The sequence below is a fragment of the Littorina saxatilis genome, linkage group LG1 (genome assembly GCF_037325665.1).
Source record: "Littorina saxatilis isolate snail1 linkage group LG1, US_GU_Lsax_2.0, whole genome shotgun sequence".
NCBI lineage: Eukaryota > Metazoa > Mollusca > Gastropoda > Littorinimorpha > Littorinidae > Littorina > Littorina saxatilis.
The window spans coordinates 913,365-932,884 of record NC_090245.1 but is presented as its reverse complement, the minus strand read 5'-3'; the positions used below and the strand labels follow the sequence as shown (position 1 = coordinate 932,884).

General features: G+C 41.0%; 1 protein-coding gene and 2 long non-coding RNA genes across 4 annotated transcripts in view; 2 read left to right on the top strand and 1 right to left on the bottom strand.

Annotated features, from left to right (window-relative positions):
* Positions 1–609: 609 nt before the first annotated feature.
* On the bottom strand, positions 610–1,920 carry LOC138959195 (uncharacterized). Of its 2 annotated transcripts, none has more exons than XR_011453652.1 (3): positions 1,783–1,920; positions 851–949; positions 610–742 (listed from the first exon to the last, which is right to left on the bottom strand). It is a non-coding gene; the product is annotated as an uncharacterized lncRNA (long non-coding RNA). The 2 variants fall into 2 exon arrangements; XR_011453653.1 differs by having other exon boundaries at positions 631–796.
* LOC138959205 (uncharacterized) lies at positions 963–3,274 on the top strand. Its single transcript, XR_011453657.1, has 2 exons — positions 963–2,426; positions 2,533–3,274. It is a non-coding gene; the product is annotated as an uncharacterized lncRNA (long non-coding RNA).
* A 14,371-nt stretch (positions 3,275–17,645) lies between these two features.
* LOC138959178 (uncharacterized) overlaps positions 17,646–19,520 on the top strand; it is a 29,622-nt gene continuing 27,747 nt past the window's right edge. Inside the window, exon 1 of the mRNA XM_070330559.1 lies at positions 17,646–17,939. The gene's annotated coding sequence lies outside the window, so the exon portion shown is untranslated. The remainder of the gene's footprint in view (positions 17,940–19,520) is intronic.

Here is a 19,520-nt window from a genome sequence, read left to right as displayed (position 1 = left end):
AAAACCTGCATGGATTTGTAGCAGACCACTTAACTGACAGTGCAAGAAGAAGAACAACAACACAGAAAGTAGCAGTGTTCCATTGTGTTCACAATCTTGCACCACCTGTCCATGTTACTATTCTTGCCCATACTCGGAGAGAACGGATGATATTATAATCTACAGTCGGTGGATGGTAGAGGAGTGTTGCTGCAGTGTAAATAGGCCACTATGCCGATTCCTGGGGTGCTGTGTGACTCCTGCAGACAGGGTGTACATGTACTTGTAAATATCTATCATGATGACACTCATTCTCTCCATCAGGTACGGAGCTTCATCTGATCAATGTGCTGTGTGTGTCAGTGACATCGCAGCACACAACACACTAGCTCACTCTCTCTGCAGGGTGTAGATTGTCATAAAATCATGTCAACATTTTGTGTGACGGTGTGTACATTATTGCCATGGTGAAATACGGTTAATGGTAAAATCCACAGTACGAATCTTGTTGTGACACTTGTTATGCAACGCTGTGCGCTCACCTTATCTCCAAACCTGCTAATAACTCGGTGTCAGGTGTACTTTTCTTATGATGCCATTGATGTATATGAAGAGAGTGAATGGGGAAAGTCTCGTTTGATCTTTGGCTGCAGTTGAATCGTGTAAGACTTGTATAAATTTAAAAGATCAGAACTGTGCACCAGCTGATAACATGTACGTACAGCATCTGTACAACCAACCTGACCTACAGCATCTGTACAACCTACCTGACCTACAGCATCTGTACAACCAACCTGACCTACAGCATCTGTACAACCTACCTGACCTACAGCATCTGTACAACCAACCTGACCTACAGCATCTGTACAACCAACCTGACCTACAGCTCAACAATCGGTGTGAAAGAATGTCCGAGCAGATGTCTCCTCAAACTTCAGAATTGAAGGCAGCAGGCAGTGAACGTTCACTGCTTTTTATATTTAGTCAAGTTTTGACTAAATATTTTAACATCGAGGGGGAATCGAAACGAGGGTCGTGGTGTATGTGTGTGTGTGTGTGTGCGTGTGTGTGTGTGTGTAGAGCGATTCAGACTAAACTACTGGACCGATCTTTATGAAATTTGACATGAGAGTTCCTGGGTATAAAATGCCCGAACGTTTTTTTCATTTTTTTGATAAATGTCTTTGATGACGTCATATCCGGCTTTTCGTGAAAGTTGAGGCGGCACTGTCACGCCCTCATTTTTCAACCAAATTGGTTCAAATTTTGGTCAAGTAATCTTCGACGAAGCCCGGGGTTCGGTATTGCATTTCAGCTTGGTGGCTTAAAAATTAATTAATGACTTTGGTCATTAAAAATCGGAAAATCGTAAAAAAAAATAAAAATTTATAAAACGATCCAAATTTACGTTTATCTTATTCTCCATCATTTGCTGATTCCAAAAACATATAAATATGTTATATTCGGATTCAAAACAAGCTCTGAAAATTAAATATATAAAAATTATTATCAAAATTAAATGTTCCAAATCAATTTAAAAACACTTTCATCTTATTCCTTGTCGGTTCCTGATTCGAAAAACATATAGATATGATATGTTTGGATTAAAAACACGCTCAGAAAGTTAAAACAAAGAGAGGTACAGAAAAGCGTGCTATCCTTCTTAGCGCAACTACTACCCCGCTCTTCTTGTCAATTTCACTGCCTTTGCCATGAGCGGTGGACTGACGATGCTACGAGTATACGGTCTTGCTGAAAAATGGCAGCTACTTGACTAAATATTGTATTTTCGCCTTACGCGACTTGTTTTTTTTTAATCTGGTGATTCTGCTGTGCCAAGTTGCACAGCCTGCCCTACTGTACTGATGAAGCAAAGAAACTTAACAACTACAAACTGAGAACTGTTTCTTGTTCAAAATGATTTGAAATCAAATTGGTGGTACAGTGTGCTATAAAAAAACAGCTGAACTGTTCTCACGTTTACTTGTGGATTCACAATTTGTTTTTGTAGATTAGCATTTTTTTCTTGTTATGTTGTTATTAGTCTGTGGCTTTGCACAACCTGAAGACTGATCCAAGCCTTTGGTTGTGTGAAGCCTTATAAACAAGAAGTCATTGCTCAAGTCACTTTCAACACATAGCGGCTTGATTGTACCACAGCAGTCCACAACTCATCACCATTCCCGCTTTGACTCCCAGCAATTTCTCTTCAACTTAGGGCGCTTCACATTGTCTTTTGTCAAATCCTATGGTTTATTTCTAACACATTTGGAGCAAGATCTAATACTAAAGATCCAGTCCTACAACATGATTGCATGGATGACTTGTGATCATGTGAGCAGGTAGTATTTGTAAGCTACGGATTGCATGGATGACTTGTGATCATGTTAGGAGGTAGTATTTGTAAGCTACGGATTGCATTGATTGACTTATGATCATGTCAGAAGGTAGTATGTGTAAGCTACGGATTGCATTGATTGACTTATGATCATGTCAGAAGGTAGTATGTGTAAGCTACGGATTGCATTGATTGACTTATGATCATGTCAGAAGGTAGTATGTGTAAGCTTCCGTAGTTTGTTTAGCTTCCGCTCTCCTTCCTTTGGCACTCTGCTGTTGAGTTCTGTTCACGAGTGTTTGTGTCCCATAGGTCTTTGCTTGTGATTGTTACAAAAATCAAGTCATCTCTTCTGGTTCTTCGGAAACAACAATATAACACTGAGTCCTGCCATACAGAAAGTTACATTTACAGGGATAGTTAAACATGCAATGTAGTTAGTTATACTTGCAGTGATGCACTATAGTTAGTTATACTTGCAATGAAGTTTCTCCATTTGTGCACTGGGCTCTGCAGAGAGAAAAGCACAAGGACCTGTAGCAGCTAGAGAAAAACACAAGGACCTGTAGCAGCTAGAGAAAAGCACAAGGACCTGTAGCAGCTAGAGAAAAGCACAAGGACCTGTAGCAGCTTTGTTTGGGACAATTTAATTTATTACCATCTATGTGCGTGAATTGGTTGTGGACAAACATCAAGAACCAAACATGACAAGTGTCTCTTCTTCTGTTACACAGCATGTCCGACACATGTCTGATTGCATGTTAACGATGAAAGTATGTCATACATGCTTCTAATGAACAACCTGGCAGTGTTCAGCTCTAAGCATTTGTTTCTGTGATGATACTTGAATTGCGGATTAAAACAGGTATATTTATTATCTTACCTCACTAAATGAAATGCGTGTTAGCTTTCTGTTTGCTTGTTCTTGGAAGAAAAGGAAGATGGTTTGAAAAAGTTTCTCTTTGTTGAGTTAGTTGGTTTGTGTGAATGACAGTGACTTTCTTTTTGTTGTTTGTGTGAATGACAGTGACTTTCTTTTTGTTGTTTGTGTGAATGACAGTGACTTTCTTTTTGTTGTTTGTGTGAATGACAGTGACTTTCTTTTTGTTGTTTGTGTGAATGACAGTGACTTTCTTTTTGTTGTTTGTGTGAATGACAGTGACTTTCTTTTTGTTGTTTGTGTGAATGACAGTGCCTTTCTTTTTGTGGATTGGTTGTTTGTGACAGTGACTTTCTTTTTGTGGATTGGTTGTTTGTGTGAATGACAGTGACTTTCTTTTTGTGGATTGGTTGTTTGTGTGAATGACAGTGACTTTCTTTTTGTGGATTGGTTGTTTGTGTGAATGACAGTGACTTTCTTTTTGTTGATTGGTTGTTTGTGTGAATGACAGTGACTTTCTTTTTGTCGATTGGTTGTTTGTGACAGTGACTTTCTTTTTGTGGATTGGTTGTTTGTGTGAATGACAGTGACTTTCTTTTTGTTGATTGGTTGTTTGTGTGAATGACAGTGACTTTCTTTTTGTCGATTGGTTGTTTGTGACAGTGACTTTCTTTTTGTGGATTGGTTGTTTGTGTGAATGACAGTGACTTTCTTTTTGTGGATTGGTTGTTTGTGTGAATGACAGTGACTTTCTTTTTGTCGATTGGTTGTTTGTGTGAATGACAGTGACTTTCTTTTTGTTGATTGGTTGTTTGTGTGAATGACAGTGCCTTTCTTTTTGTGGATTGGTTGTTTGTGACAGTGACTTTCTTTTTGTGGATTGGTTGTTTGTGTGAATGACAGTGACTTTCTTTTTGTTGTTTGAGTGAATGACAGTGACTTTCTTTTTGTTGTTTGTGTGAATGACAGTGACTTTCTTTTTGTTGTTTGTGTGAATGACAGTGACTTTCTTTTTGTCGATTGGTTGTTTGTGACAGTGACTTTCTTTTTGTCGATTGGTTGTTTGTGTGAATGACAGTGACTTTCTTTTTGTTGATTGGTTGTTTGTGTGAATGACAGTGACTTTCTTTTTGTCGATTGGTTGTTTGTGACAGTGACTTTCTTTTTGTGGATTGGTTGTTTGTGTGAATGACAGTGACTTTCTTTTTGTTGATTGGTTGTTTGTGTGAATGACAGTGACTTTCTTTTTGTCGATTGGTTGTTTGTGACAGTGACTTTCTTTTTGTTGATTGGTTGTTTGTGTGAATGACAGTGACTTTCTTTTTGTCGATTGGTTGTTTGTGACAGTGACTTTCTTTTTGTGGATTGGTTGTTTGTGTGAATGACAGTGACTTTCTTTTTGTTGATTGGTTGTTTGTGTGAATGACAGTGACTTTCTTTTTGTCGATTGGTTGTTTGTGACAGTGACTTTCTTTTTGTGGATTGGTTGTTTGTGTGAATGACAGTGACTTTCTTTTTGTGGATTGGTTGTTTGTGTGAATGACAGTGACTTTCTTTTTGTTGATTGGTTGTTTGTGTGAATGACAGTGACTTTCTTTTTGTGGATTGGTTGTTTGTGTGAATGACAGTGACTTTCTTTTTGTCGATTGGTTGTTTGTGTGAATGACAGTGACTTTCTTTTTGTTGATTGGTTGTTTGTGACAGTGACTTTCTTTTTGTGGATTGGTTGTTTGTGTGAATGACAGTGACTTTCTTTTTGTGGATTGGTTGTTTGTGTGAATGACAGTGACTTTCTTTTTGTGGATTGGTTGTTTGTGTGAATGACAGTGACTTTCTTTTTGTTGATTGGTTGTTTGTGTGAATGACAGTGACTTTCTTTTTGTTGATTGGTTGTTTGTGACAGTGACTTTCTTTTTGTGGATTGGTTGTTTGTGTGAATGACAGTGACTTTCTTTTTGTCGATTGGTTGTTTGTGTGAATGACAGTGACTTTCTTTTTGTTGATTGGTTGTTTGTGTGAATGACAGTGACTTTCTTTTTGTTGATTGGTTGTTTGTGACAGTGACTTTCTTTTTGTCGATTGGTTGTTTGTGTGAATGACAGTGACTTTCTTTTTGTCGATTGGTTGTTTGTGTGAATGACAGTGACTTTCTTTTTGTCGATTGGTTGTTTGTGTGAATGACAGTGACTTTCTTTTTGTTGTTTGTGTGAATGACAGTGACTTTCTTTTTGTTGTTTGTGTGAATGACAGTGACTTTCTTTTTGTTGATTGGTTGTTTGTGACAGTGACTTTCTTTTTGTGGATTGGTTGTTTGTGACAGTGACTTTCTTTTTGTCGATTGGTTGTTTGTGTGAATGACAGTGACTTTCTTTGTGTGGATTGGTTGTTTGTGTGAATGACAGTGACTTTCTTTTTGTTGATTGGTTGTTTGTGACAGTGACTTTCTTTTTGTCGATTGGTTGTTTGTGACAGTGACTTTCTTTTTGTCGATTGGTTGTTTGTGACAGTGACTTTCTTTTTGTTGATTGGTTGTTTGTGTGAATGACAGTGACTTTCTTTTTGTCGATTGGTTGTTTGTGACAGTGACTTTCTTTTTGTGGATTGGTTGTTTGTGTGAATGACAGTGACTTTCTTTTTGTTGATTGGTTGTTTGTGTGAATGACAGTGACTTTCTTTTTGTCGATTGGTTGTTTGTGACAGTGACTTTCTTTTTGTGGATTGGTTGTTTGTGTGAATGACAGTGACTTTCTTTTTGTTGATTGGTTGTTTGTGACAGTGACTTTCTTTTTGTGGATTGGTTGTTTGTGTGAATGACAGTGACTTTCTTTTTGTCGATTGGTTGTTTGTGTGAATGACAGTGACTTTCTTTTTGTCGATTGGTTGTTTGTGTGAATGACAGTGACTTTCTTTTTGTTGATTGGTTGTTTGTGACAGTGACTTTCTTTTTGTGGATTGGTTGTTTGTGTGAATGACAGTGACTTTCTTTTTGTTGTTTGAGTGAATGACAGTGACTTTCTTTTTGTTGTTTGTGTGAATGACAGTGACTTTCTTTTTGTTGTTTGTGTGAATGACAGTGACTTTCTTTTTGTTGTTTGTGTGAATGACAGTGACTTTCTTTTTGTCGATTGGTTGTTTGTGACAGTGACTTTCTTTTTGTGGATTGGTTGTTTGTGACAGTGACTTTCTTTTTGTCGATTGGTTGTTTGTGTGAATGACAGTGACTTTCTTTTTGTTGATTGGTTGTTTGTGACAGTGACTTTCTTTTTGTGGATTGGTTGTTTGTGACAGTGACTTTCTTTTTGTTGTTTGTGTGAATGACAGTGACTTTCTTTTTGTTGTTTGTGTGAATGACAGTGACTTTCTTTTTGTTGATTGGTTGTTTGTGACAGTGACTTTCTTTTTGTGGATTGGTTGTTTGTGACAGTGACTTTCTTTTTGTTGTTTGTGTGAATGACAGTGACTTTCTTTTTGTTGTTTGTGTGAATGACAGTGACTTTCTTTTTGTTGTTTGTGTGAATGACAGTGACTTTCTTTTTGTTGTTTGTGTGAATGACAGTGACTTTCTTTTTGTTGTTTGTGTGAATGACAGTGACTTTCTTTTTGTTGTTTGTGTGAATGACAGTGACTTTCTTTTTGTTGTTTGAGTGAATGAAGATGACTTTTAAAAAGTGTGCACAGAACACTCAGATGTGATTCTCCATTCATGCCCAAACGTTCATGTTGGGAATGTTTAGATTTCATGTATTGAAGGTCATGTCACTGTATTGAAGGTCATGTCACTGTATTGAAGGTCATGTCACTGTACTTCTGCTCATGTTTGTTTTCTGTCTCTTATTTTGTTTCTGTTTGTCCCTCACACCATTTTCTCTAAACAAACCACAACCACTTAAATAAAGCATTGAAACAGCAACAGTACACATGCATGTATACATAAGTTTTCTCACACCTCCAGATTACTTTAATTTAAAACTTTGCGAAAGAAAATATCTGAAAGCACAAAGAGAGTTATTATTTGAGCTGTGTATATTGATAGCCTGTTCATACAATGGCCATGTGATGATGTGGATCTGGATGCCATACAATGGCCATGTGGATCTGGATGCCATACAATGGCCATGTGGATCTGGATGCCATACAATGGCCATGTGGATCTGGATGCCATACAATGGCCATGTGGATCTGGATGCCATACAATGGTCATGTGGATCTGGATGCCATACAATGGCCATGTGGATCTGGATGCCATGGTGCAGTCTTTCTCCAGTAAGCGATCCCCTTCACCACCAAACAGGTGTTAAGGCGGATACATGAGATGAGGCCAAGAACAAAATTCAATGTTTCCAAGTCAATCACTCCTACTCAAAAAATGTTTGACCCTTTAAAAAAAAATTGAATTAAAATGAGAACTTGGATTTCGCAGTGTACATGGTTTCAAGGAAAGTAACTCATCTTCAAAGACTGGGTCTGCATGATTTCTGGACAATAAAAAGCCACACTGGCCTGTGTAAACAAAAAACTAACCAGAAAAAAAATGAACCGACCCGCCAACCCTATATGATCTATCTATACATATAAATAAAAGAGAGTGTCTGTCTGTCTGTGTGTGTGTCTGTGGTCGCCATACCTCTGAGATGGCAAGAGGCAGGAACAAGATAGTGTGCACGTACACTCCCTAGGTGCCGCAGATGTGCACCTGGGTTTTAGTTTCTTGATTCATTGTTTCCTTTCTCAGATTATGGACCTCCCATTTATTGAATACAGCCTATATGGTGCAAGACCAGTTCAGTGCCTACTGTTCACCTGTAGCAAGCACATCATGCCAGTGATATTAGAGACTCGCTATTGCTCCTATGAGGGGAAGAAATGAAGAATGAAAAATTAACTGGACTGTTCCGGAAATTTCTAGAAGGTAAGGGAGATAACTCTTTTTTGTCTGTGGTCGCCATACCTCTGAGATGGCAAGAGGCAGGAACAAGATAGTGTGCACGTACACTCCCTAGGTGCCGCAGATGTGCACCTGGGTTTTAGTTTCTTGATTCATTGTTTCCTTTCTCAGATTATGGACCTCCCATTTATTGAATACAGCCTATATGGTGCAAGACCAGTTCAGTGCCTACTGTTCACCTGTAGCAAGCACATCATGCCAGTGATATTAGAGACTCGCTGTTGCTCCTATGAGGGGAAGAAATGAAGAATGAAAAATTAACTGGACAGTTCCGGAAATTTCTAGAAGGTAAGGGAGATAACTGTTCACCTGTAGCAAGCACATCATGCCAGTGATATTAGAGACTTGCTATTGCTCCTATGAGGGGAAGAAATGAAGAATGAAAAATTAACTGGACAGTTCCGGAAATTTCTAGAAGGTAAGGGAGATAACTCTTTTTTGTCTGTGGTCGCCATACCTCTGAGATGGCAAGAGGCAGGAACAAGATAGTGTGCACGTACACTCCCTAGGTGCCGCAGATGTGCACCTGGGTTTTAGTTTCTTGATTCATTGTTTCCTTTCTCAGATTATGGACCTCCCATTTATTGAATACAGCCTATATGGTGCAAGACCAGTTCAGTGCCTACTGTTCACCTGTAGCAAGCACATCATGCCAGTGATATTAGAGACTCGCTATAATTGCTCCTATGAGGGGAAGAAATGAAGAATGAAAAATTAACTGGACAGTTCCGGAAATTTCTAGAAGGTAAGGGAGATAACTCTTTTTTGTCTGTGGTCGCCATACCTCTGAGATGGCAAGAGGCAGGAACAAGATAGTGTGCACGTACACTCCCTAGGTGCCGCAGATGTGCACCTGGGTTTTAGTTTCTTGATTCATTGTTTCCTTTCTCAGATTATGGACCTCCCATTTATTGAATACAATAATAACAATAACAATAACAGCACTTTATTGTCCATTAAAATATTACATAAAAATGGAAATTTTTCTTCGGCACACCCTGTCTGCCTGTAAACGATTATAACAACAATTGTATAGGACGACACACATAAAACATAAAACATAAAAGGGATACAATCAAATATGATATTGCACTATGTAAATTTACCCTCTCATATCACAGGAGTTGGGTTTCACAGCCGAGTAATCACATTACAAATATTTCCCACACACCTTCACATGTACACATTGTTTGTTTTTTTCCCAGCCGACCAGCCTCTACGTGATGCGAGAAGAATTTAAAATGGTGACTGCAGAAGGCAGGAATGACTTTTTAAACTGGTTTTTGCGTGCCAAAGGGACCTTATAACGTTTACCTGAAGGGAGAATTTCGAAACAGGGGTTGAGAGGATGGATCGGATCACGGACAATTTTGATAGCTTTCCGCTTTAATGGCAGCTTCGTAGAGACTGGTCAGCTGTCGTTGGGGTTGCCCAACAAGCTTGCTAGCCGTCGCAACAATGCGGTGGAGTTTAGCTTTGTTTTTAACATTTGTGGTACCATACCATGTCACAATGTTAAAAGTCAGTATGCTTTCAATCAAACTGCGATACACAAGTTCCATAACACTTTGATTGACATTAAAATATTTAAGCTTCCTACTGTTCACCTGTAGCAAGCACATCATGCCAGTGATATTAGAGACTCGCTATTGCTCCTATGAGGGGAAGAAATGAAGAATGAAAAATTAACTGGACAGTTCCGGAAATTTCTAGAAGGTACGGGAGATAACTCTTTTTTTGTATCCAAACAAAGGAGGTAAAGCTAATTAATGATAATGGGATAGCGAGCGTCTTAAATTGCAACAGGGCTCCGCTTACTCCCGGGCGAAGAGAAAGAGAGTGTCTGTCTGTCTGTGTGTGTGTCTGTCTGTCTGTCTGTGGTCGCCATACCTCTGAGATGGCAAGAGGCAGGAACAAGATAGTGTGCACGTACACTCCCTAGGTGCCGCAGATGTGCACCTGGGTTTTAGTTTCTTGATTCATTGTTTCCTTTCTCAGATTATGGACCTCCCATTTATTGAATACTGCAAGACCAGTTCAGTGCCTACTGTTCACCTGTAGCAAGCACATCATGCCAGTGATATTAGAGACTCGCTATTGCTCCTATGAGGCGAAGAAATGAAGAAAGAAAAATTAACTGGACAGTTCCGGAAATTTCTAGAAGGTAAGGGAGATAACTCTTTTTTTGTATCCAAACAAAGGAGGTAAAGCTAATGATAATGGGATAGCGAGCGTCTTAAATTGCTACAGGGCTCCGCTTACTCCCGGGCGAAGCCGGGCTTAACTGCTAGTATAAAATATAATAATTGTATCAACTGCCTGACTGTGCAAAGTAGAAGATGTGGGTGTTGTTAGTGCAGCAGATGTTCAACGTTCCTTGCCGTGAAAACCAGGACAGATCTGCCGCGCAGGGGCGGATTAGGGAGGTGGTTACAGGGGTTCCAGACCCCCCCCCCCCCCCCCCCCCCCACGGCTGTTAAAAAAAAAAAAGGTTTTGAATGTTGTTTGTGTCTGTAAAGCCGGGGGAAGTGTTCATTGTTTAAGCAGTATCATTTTTGTACAGTTTTAACTGCCACTCCTATGCGACCATACTACACTCATAGGAAAAAGTTAGGGACCACTTACGCAAACAAACAGCTTCCAAACCACCAAACAAAATTGAATCAAATTTGTAACATGTTTAATTCATTATCTCTGCGATCCTTTTCCAAAATATGGTGACATTTCATTCACGCATTACGTGTCAACAAGCTCTGAAACAACATGGGGGTCGAAAACAAAATGTGCAAGTTCCGAACAGTTCAGCAATGGGTGTGTCCGCCGCGTTTTGTGATGCCTTCTGCAGTCCTGTTCCGCCATCGAGTTTACCAGCTTCCTGCAGAAGGCCTGAGGAATGGCCTGCCATTCGATTTGCAGGAACTGAAGCAGTTGCTGCAGGTTCCTTGGGGGTGTGTGGTTGTTCCTCACTCGCCTGTCCAGCTCATCCCACAGGTGCTTGGTGGGGTTGAAATCAGGGCTGCAGGCCGGCCAGTTGAGTCATCCTGGTGACACCAGCCTGCTGGATGAAGTTGTTGACCAGCCTCGCTCTGTTAGGTGTCGCGTTATCGTCCTGTAACACAGCCTGCACACCAATCTGGTGTACAGCGGGAAGAACCAAAGGGGCGACAATCTCATCTCTGTAGCGCTGGCCCGTCAGGTTGCCAACAATGTGGTAGAGGGGGGTTCTGTGTCAAAAACCGAAGGCCCCCCACACCATGATGGAGCCCCCGCCGAAGGCCACCCTCTCCTGCACCAGACCGTTGTTGTACCGCTCACCCTGACGCCTCCACACACGAGCCCGACCGTCATGATGGTGCAGATTAAAGCGGGACTCATCGCTGAACAGCACATCGGCCCATTGCTGGCGTGTCCACCTGGCATGGTTGTGACAGAACGCCAAACGAGCCTGGCGATGAGCTGCTGTCAGTCGTGGCCGTACAGCTGGACTGACGACGTGATCGCAGGCCAACTTCGTGCAGGCGTTTGCGGATGGTTTTCGTGCTGACGTTGGTGTTTGTTGCCACCCTCCGCTGGCCCCTGATGATGTTTGCAGTGGTGCCTCGCTGCTGTAGAGCTTGTCTTCTGATGAAGCCGCTATCTTCACGCTGTGTTGTCTTCTTAGGCCGTCCTGACCTGGGCCTCTCCAGAACGCTGTTGGTGGCCTGGAACTTCTGATGCAGCCTGACCACGACAGAATGGGACACTCCAAGTCGTCTGCCCACTTCTCGCTTGCTTACGCTGTCTTGCAGCCATGCGATGGCCCGGGCTTTGTTGAAGGTGGTCACCTTTCGTCTGGGAGGCATAGTGAGAAGATCAGTGGTGGCTAGCGGAAAATCGCGGGGCTATAAAGCCTAACTGGTGACAACAGTTCACTCTCAACACATTCCCCCCGGCACGTGCATAACGAATTTTTCATCTTTCTCGCCCAGGCTTGCCCACGCGCCAGCGTACAAATGGTCCACTTTTTGCAGTTTGGCAGTTTCTGTCTCGTGCCCTAGCCAGGCCTCCGTGGATCCCGAGCAAGTTTCCTGCTAACACAGCATTGCTCACCCATTTGGTTTTATAAACTTAGGAACAAGGAGTTTGGCACAGATGAAGTCAGCTGGTTTTTTCAAGGGCGGTCCCTAACTTTTTCCTTTAAGAATATATATGATGTCGGGAGCAGATATGGAAGATAAATTGCCATTATTTAATACTAACTTTAAAAGAAATAATGAGTGGCTGCTGACACCAGTTGATCATGTTTAAAATCACGGATAAGCCACAAATTGTTAATAAGATAGTTAAAATTCTTCCGCTTCAGGGGGGCTTTGCCCCCCAGACCCCCCAACAGGGCGTTGCCACGGTACCCCACCTAGTCTACCGACCCCTGGACCCCCTGTTCACTGAAACGTCTGCTGATATTGATGAACTCACCGATGTTGTAACGGATTATATTTCCTTTTGTGAGGAAGTGGCCATCCCAAAAAAGACTGTGAAGGTGTACGCGAACAATAAACCATGGATTACTAAGGACATCAAGGCTATCATAAATGAGAAGAAAATGAACTTTCAGGACAAAGAAAAACGAAAGAACATACAGAAGAAACTGAATACTGTGATACAGGAAGGGAAGAGACAACATACAGAAGAAACTGAATACTGTGATACAGGAAGGGAAGACACAATACAAAGAGAAAATAGAAGAAAATTTCAAGGACAACAATATGAAGAGGGTGTGGGAGGGTATGAAGATGATGAGTGGGTACACGGGTAAGAAGGGTAGTGGCAAGGGTGGCTCTGTTCCAAGTGACTATGATGTGAACGATCTCAATGCGTTTTACAAACGGTTTGACAGGCATGATTTCAGCCAGACCAGGACTGAACTGACCGATCGACTCGTGAACACTCCTATGAATGAGCAGGGCGAAATCATGTCTGTGACTGAGGAAGATGTTGTGAAACAGCTCAAGAAGTCTAATGCTAAGAAGGCAGCAGGCCCGGATGGTATTACACCAAAAGTCCTAAATTTTTGTGCTGAGCAGCTTTGCTCAATTCTCACTGTGATTTTCAACATGTCTCTGTTACGGTCAAAAATCCCATCCCTTTGGAAAACATCTTGCATCGCCGTCCAGTTCCAAAGAAAACCCCGGTCAAAGTGATGAACGACTTGCGACCTGTAGCATTGACGTCTGCTGTCATGAAGGTTCTTGAGCGACTAGTATTAGTGAAGCTTCAGGTGCTTACCGCGGAGTTTATGGATCCGTGGCAGTTTGCCTATAGAAAGGGTAGAAGTGTTGAGGATGCCGTTTTACATGTGTTGCACAGTATCTATTCTCATCTGGATAAACCTGGAGCATGTGTTAGACTGATGTTTTTTGACTTTTCTAGCGCGTTCAATACGATACAGCCTCACCTTCTTGCTGAAAAGCTACTGAAGATGAAAATTAGCGTTCCAACTGTATTGTGGGTCACAGACTATCTGACCAACCGACCCCAGTTTGTTAGGGCTGGTATAGTACCATCGAATGGCCCGAACACAAACACTGGTGCTCCGCAGACCGTGCTATCTAGTGTACTGAATACCAACACAGGAGCTCCGCAGGGAACAGTATTGTCACCTTTTCTGTTCTCCCTGTATACTGCTGACTGCAGGAGTTCTCACGGGTCGTGCTTCATCGACAAATTTGCTGACGATACTGGACTTACAGGACAGATTACTGACGACAATGACACACACTACAGACAAGAAGTTAGCAGCTTTGTGGACTGGTGCGACGAGAATTACCTGGACTTGAACACAGGAAAAACTAAAGAAATGATTTTTGACACTAGAAGAAACAAGTCGCGTAAGGCGAAAATACAATATTTAGTCAAGTAGCTGCCATTTTTCAGCAAGACCGTATACTCGTAGCATCGTCAGTCCACCGCTCATGGCAAAGACAGTGAAATTGACAAGAAGAGCGGGGTAGTAGTTGCGCTAAGAAGGATAGCACGCTTTTCTGTACCTCTCTTTGTTTTAACTTTCTGAGCGTGTTTTTAATCCAAACATATCATATCTATATGTTTTTGGAATCAGGAACCGACAAGGAATAAGATGAAAGTGTTTTTAAATTGATTTGGACAATTTAATTTTGATAATAATTTTTATATATTTAATTTTCAGAGCTTGTTTTTAATCCGAATATAACATATTTATATGTTTTTGGAATCAGCAAATGATGGAGAATAAGATAAACGTAAATTTGGATCGTTTTATAAATTTTTATTTTTTTTTACAATTTTCAGATTTTTAATGACCAAAGTCATTAATTAATTTTTAAGCCACCAAGCTGAAATGCAATACCGAACCCCGGGCTTCGTCGAAGATTACTTGACCAAAATTTCAACCAATTTGGTTGAAAAATGAGGGCGTGACAGTGCCGCCTCAACTTTCACGAAAAGCCGGATATGACGTCATCAAAGACATTTATCAAAAAAATGAAAAAAACGTATGGGGATATCAATCCCAGGAACTCTCATGTCAAATTTCATAAAGATCGGTCCAGTAGTTTGGTCTGAATCGCTCTACACGCACGCACACACACACACACATACACACACACATACACCACGACCCTCGTTTCGATTCCCCCTCGATGTTAAAATATTTAGTCAAAACTTGACTAAATATAAAAAGGTAGCACACAAGCCTATCGTGATAGCTGGTGTTGAAGTCGAACAGGTTGAAAGCTATCGCTACCTAGGTGTAGTGATCGACAACAAGCTGTCTTGGCATGCCAACACTGACCAAATCTTGAAGAAAGCGCACACGCGCATGTACTGTCTAAGGAAGCTTAGATCGTTCTCTGTTCGTAATGACATCCTGCAGATGTTCTATCTGTCCACTGTTGGTAGCGTGTTGACATATGCATGTGTGTGCTGGGGGGGTAACCTTAGTAAACAGGATAGTGACAGGCTAGAAAAGCTAGTCAAGAAGGCTGGATCTGTTGTAGGCAGGAAACAAGAGACCATTGAATCAGTTTGCCAGAGACGACTGACTGACCGACTGACCTCAATTTTGGCTGACGAGACACACCCACTGAAACCTGAATTTGACTCTCGACGCATTGACAGGAGTGGTAGACTGAGGGCTATGGTTGCTAGAACGTCACGTTTCCGCAATTCTTTTCAGTGTTCCCAGAGCTATCCATGCTTTCAACCAATCACATGTTAGAGGCCTCTATCCTGTTTCTCTGTCATAATTATTACTGTACTCTGTTGCTGGGTTATCTGTAATGTATGTATTTTTAGTAACTGTATTATCGTAGTTCAAATGGGCGGTGTTCTAGTCGACATGTGGTGCTTTGTATACCTTGTGTGTGCGTGGATGTGGAGGTGGACTCTCGGACGTCTTTTTGTTATTGGAATTATGGTTTTTGTTAAATTGTATTGCTGTTGCTGTTGTTGTTGTGTAAGTGAGTTGTGTGTTGGCAGACTTGACTTGACGGATGACTGTTTGCGTTAGTGAGACTGTGATCATACTCATAATAATCATATTCACTTATTTTCTTATGATGTTTTTGTTTTTTATTATGCATTCTTATTCTTTTGATTGGAAAAGAGTATTGTTACAATGTAGTTTCCATATGGATTAATAAATTTGAGTTGAGTTGAGTTGAGTTGAGGTTGTAACCCCTCCCCTCGGGCTTAACTGCTCCGCCCCTGCGGCGGTCTAGTATTCTTCTAAACCATTTTTTTTTAAAGCCAGAATATACAGAGAAAACTAAAATCCAAATTTAGTATGAGGGAAAATAACAGATTTCAGCAAATGTTTATATTCCATTGCCATATGCTGTGCGAACAATTAAAGCAAAATATGCAATCTTATGCACTTGTAAACTTTTTCTTTGAAACAAATGTAATTTACGTTATTACGTGGGGGAAATGTACGAAGGCCAACAGGTTGTGTGACAGCTGGAGTAATCATACCGGCTTTTTGTAAAAGTTAAGGCGGCACTGTCACAACCTCATTTTTCAATCAAATTGATTGAAATTTTGGCAAAGCAATCTTCGACGAAGGCCGGACTTTGGTATTGCATTTCAGCTTGGTGGCTTAAAAATTAATCTCAGAAAGTTCAAACGAAGAGAGGTGCAGTAAAGCGTGCTATGCAGCACAGCGAAACCACTACCGCGCTAAACAGGCTCGTCAGTTTCACTGCGTTTTGCACGAGCGGCGGACAACGGTCATTATTAACATAGAGCCCGGGGAATCGAGACGAGGGTCGGTGTGTGCGTGTGTGTGTGTAGAGCGATTCAGACCATACTACTGAACCGATCTTTATGAAATTTGACATGAGAGTTCCTGGGAATGATATCCCCGGATGTTTTTTTCTTTTTTTCGATAAATACTTTTGATGACGTCATATCCGGCTTTTTGTAAAATTGATTGAAATTTTTGTAAAGCAATCTTCAACGAAGGCCGGACTTCAGTATTGCATTTCAGCTTGGTGGCTTAAAAATTAATTAATGACTTTGGTCATTAAAAATCTGAAAATTGTAATACAATTTTTTTTTTTATACAACGATCCAAATTTACGTTCATCTTATTCTACATCATTTCCTGATTCCAAAAACATATAAATATGTTATATTTGGATTAAAAACAAGCTCTGAAAATTGAGGGCCCCAAAGGGTTTAAAATCGTGATCGTGATTGACGGTTTTTTTACCTTTCTGTGACCGTGATTGCCGAAATTTTCATTTCTGTGATCGTGATGGGACTTTGCCCGTGATCCGTGATGACAAAAAAAATCAAGTCTCGTGATCGTGATCGTCATTTGTTTTCGTGATCGTGATGTGCATTATTGCAAAGCATTTTATTTTCAACGTACATTTATGATCCTGTATTCGTCAAGGTGTTGTGATCGTGAAAACAAAAATCAAGGTAACTGTGATCGTGAAAGCTAAAATGTCCTTTCCCGTGATCGTGATGATACCCCCCCTTTGGGGCCCTCAAAATTAAAAATATAAAAATTATGATCAAAATTAAATTTCCGAAATCGATTTAAAAACAATTTCATCTTATTCCTTGTCGGTTCCTGATTCCAAAAACATATAGATATGATATGTTTGGATTAAAAACACGCTCAGAAAGTTAAAACGAAGAGAGGCCGTACAGAAAAGCGTGCTATGCAGCACAGCAAAACCACTACCGCGCTGAACAGGCTCGTCAGTTTCACTCCGTTATGCGGACTACGGTCATTGTGAACAAATGCAGTGCGTTCAGTTTCATTCTGTGAGTTCCACAGCTTGACTAAATGTAGTAATTTCGCCTTACGCGACTTGTTAAAAAATGCAGTGCGTTCAGTTTCATTCTGTGAGTTACACAGCTTGACTAAATGTAGTATTTTCGCCTTACGCGACTTGTTCTTGAGTTCTGAAGAAAACAAGGTGACCTCTTTCTCAGTGAACTATGTCAGCATATAAACAAGTTACTAAGATTTGTCGAGGAAATTCCCCGGCTAATCAGAATTACGAGTTCCGAGACGCAGTTTGACCAAGTCATGAACTGTTGTGCAAACAACAAACTCGCGGCAAGTGCTGATAAAAGGTCAAGGCTGGGCATGGCGGGGTCATGGCGGGGTCATGGCACTCGTCCACAGGCGTGCGCTGCAGAGCCAGAGCAGGGGATACAGATTAGAAAAACAGAAGCTGCTTGCCGGGTTGCTGCCGGGTTTCACCTGTGCACGGAAAGAGCGCCTGATTTTAAAATGTCGCTGTTGTACAGCCGCGAAAAAGGTGGGAAACTGTCCGTGTCTTCTGCACACAATATTTTGAATGATCTTGCAAGTAAGGTGGGGTTTTTTCTCGTAATCTCACCAAACCCCTGTCTGTCGCGCATCTCCGGCTCCGCCATCTGCTGTGTTGGTGAGTGATGCTGCGCGCTGCAACGTGGGCACTGACGGGAGAAAATAGGGCATGTCCCCACCGTGTTCGATACAGAATGCAAAGTTTTCAGTCTGTTGTCGCAAGGGCTAAAGAGATGGACAGAATGTGTTGACCGCAACCACTCGTGCCCCCCCATGGCATATAGCCTTACGGACATGGCCGCCCTTTATGACATGGCCGCCTAGTAACAACAAGCATCTCTGAAAGTAACTCAGTGGCCATCACAAAGAGAGCTCTTCCTTTGCCCATCCTATGGCATTTAATTAAGCTTTTAAGATGCTTCCTTTTGCAACTTTTGCAAAGTAAAGGCAGTCCTGCGCGGTAGTATTATTTGTAATCTTATATTGTTACATGTAACCGGCATTGGAAGTAATCTCAAAGCCTTTTTCCTTAGATATCATCCCTTTGAAGTTTGATGGCACAGAAATTAACATTTGTTTTTTTGGCAAGCTTTTCAATTTTTGTTTCAAGGTTCTTGAATATCCTAAGAAAAAGTGTTTTTGTCCTAAAAAAAATTATATTTGAATGAAGTATATAATTATATATGGGTCAAAATGGGTGTTTTTGTGTGTGACATTTGGGGATAAAATGTGAAGTTTTGGGGAAATGTTCATCTTCCACAAAAAAAACAAAGATACAATTGAAGCATGTTGTCTGTTTAAATTTTTATATTCATGTATGTACTGTTGCAAGTGAATACTCACACACATCAAGCACACACCCACTCACACACACACTACTCACACAAACACTGATTATCACCACTCACACACACACTACTCACACAAACACTGATTATCACCACTCACACACACACTACTCACACAAACACTGATTATCACCACTCACACACACACTACTCACACAAACACTGATTATCACCACTCACACACACACTACTCACACAAACACTGAATATCACCACTCACACACACACACTACTCACACAAACACTGATTATCACCACTCACACACACACTACTCACACAAACACTGATTATCACCACTCACACACACACACTACTCACTCAAACACTGATTATCAAGAAGACACATGCAACCACACTGGAAGACCATAAAACCGAATTGGGCGTTCAAAAGCCATAAAAGGCTATAATTTAATTACAAAATATCTTTGATAAAACAAGAGATAAAACAATTTCACCCAAAGAGTTGGACGTATATTATCAAAGACGGCCAACTTTCACCCCAAGTTCGGTTTTGGTCTAACAGGTAGGCAAGTTCGCACACATCTTGATTCTGTAATAGTCTAGAGTAAGCTGAGGTATTTGATGTAAATAAACTAAATAAGCAGAACTCTTCCAGTCGCCCATGACTTTGATCACCTCCCCCGGCACCTCACATGACAGCGCCTGGGTAGCGCCACCTCTTCTAAAACTATGACTTGAGATGTCTGAACGACCGCCCACA